The sequence below is a fragment of the Colobus angolensis genome, unplaced genomic scaffold (genome assembly GCF_000951035.1).
Source record: "Colobus angolensis palliatus isolate OR3802 unplaced genomic scaffold, Cang.pa_1.0 Scaffold57, whole genome shotgun sequence".
Taxonomy (NCBI): Eukaryota; Metazoa; Chordata; class Mammalia; order Primates; family Cercopithecidae; genus Colobus; species Colobus angolensis.
In genome coordinates, this window is record NW_012119265.1 from 9,632,410 (window position 1) to 9,634,405 (window position 1,996).

Here is a 1,996-nt window from a genome sequence, read left to right on the forward strand (position 1 = left end):
CTTTCTTTTCTTTTGAGATTTCTTTTCCTCTAAAGGACTATTTCTGGCTGTTTTGCTGCATACCAGTTCTTAAAACCCTAGCCAGCCGGCTCTTAATTCTTCACAGTCTTTTCTTAAGCAACACTTTATATACATATGTATACATATACATATATATAATTATTGTTATTATTACATCACATGGGGCTAAAATAAACCCACTGTGTATTGGCTCTTCCACAATCCTGCTTTTCCTCTGAAAATGGCTAGTTCCCTAAGACTGGCTTTGGGAGAGAAAACCTCTCACATAATATTTTTCTTTCTTTCCAGGCTGATCTTGAAGGTGATGATAGGTCATAAGCCACAGCCTCTGCAAGGATGTTACAACCCCTGGAGCAGGCGGAAAGTACATGTGTGCTTGGAATGCAACAAGAGGGAAAAGTTAGTAGTGTGGTTTGGACAGGGCCTTGCATTTTTAACCCTTTACCCAAACCTAAGGAAAACACAACTCTGTTAGCAACTTAGAAGTTTGTTCCTAGAGTGACATGGTTAAGGTGGGGGTGTGACTAGTTATCTGAGTCATTTTTTTTGCAAAGTTTGGCTTAGTGGTTAAGAGCTTTGGTACCAGATGGAACGGAATCCCAACTCTCTCCCTTCACATCTGCATGATTCTGGGAAAGTTGATAAACTTTCTGATGCTCACATTCCTCCTCTGTAAAACAGAGAAAATACTTGTGTTCTGGGGTTGTCCTCAAGAATGTGAGTAAAGAACTGAGGTTTTCCTCTCTGCTCTGTTATGGATGACTTTAGCAGGAAGTGTACCTGGTAAGTGCTCAGTGAGTGGCATAATGATTATGAGGCAAGCACTGACCCCTGCTCCAATCCTGCTGGTGTTCAAGGCCTTGACTCCAGTCACCTCTGGTTTTGTATGGTTTAGTCAGATGGATCAGTAATCAATGTGTTAGCAATGCATTTCTTGGTTCTCAGAATATGGTATTAAACCTCTGAGGCTAGTGCATTAGATGTGATCATGTGGAAATGTGGAATTATCAGACATTTTCCACACCTGGGAGAGGGAGTGGGGAGTTGGAGATGAAAAATAATTGGTGGAAAGGTCTTCATTTTTCTCCCATTCCCCCATGGGCATACAGGAACAACTGATCACCGTATGTGTGTGTGTGTGTGTGTGTGTGTGTGTGTGCGCGCGCGCACGCACATGTATTCCTTTCTTTTGTTAAGCCTAAGAAAACTTTCAGTACAGAGTCTCAGGAAGCCACCACCAATAGATGGAAATTAACTTTTTATATGAAGCTTTCTTTCCATCCCATCTAAGGCTGGTGAGGGTGGAAGGCTTAGGTTCATTGCTTTTGTGTTTCAAAAAAAGGTCTGCGTGTGCTGGTTTCTACCTGAAGCTAAAAGTTTTAAGTGCTTTTTCTTCTGTACCCAGGTCTGTTGGCAGAAAATCTTGTATGACATCCCCCAAGTCCATCTAAGAGAGAAGTCGCTTGCTTGCTTGCTTGTCATCTTATCTTGGCTTCTTCCAACTATCAACCCCAGCACCAAGGGCCATTTCACAAAAGAATCCCTGTCCTTGAGACTCAGTTTCCCTTTGGTGTGTCAGGACCTTAGCTTGAGGATGAGAAGAAATCCCTGCAAAATAGAAAAGTTGAAGTCTACAGTCTGATTGGTTTGGATTGAGAGAAAGAAAGCAAGTAACTACTTCAGGTATACAAGTTTAACCCACAGAAATTATGTTTCCTTACTTGGGGTGGTAGTAGTGGTGGTAATGGTAGTACTGGTGATAGTAGAAATGGTAGTGATGATGGACGTAGTAGTGGTGGTAATAATGGCAATAATAATGGTAGTGATGTTGCTGGTGTTGGTGGCAGTGGTGTTTTCGTTGGTAGTGCTGGTTGTGGTGGTGATGTTATTGATAGTGGTTGGTGTTGGTGGTGGTTGTGGTAAAGGTAGTGATGATAGTGGCAGTGGTGGTGGTGGAGGTAGTGGTGATAGTGGT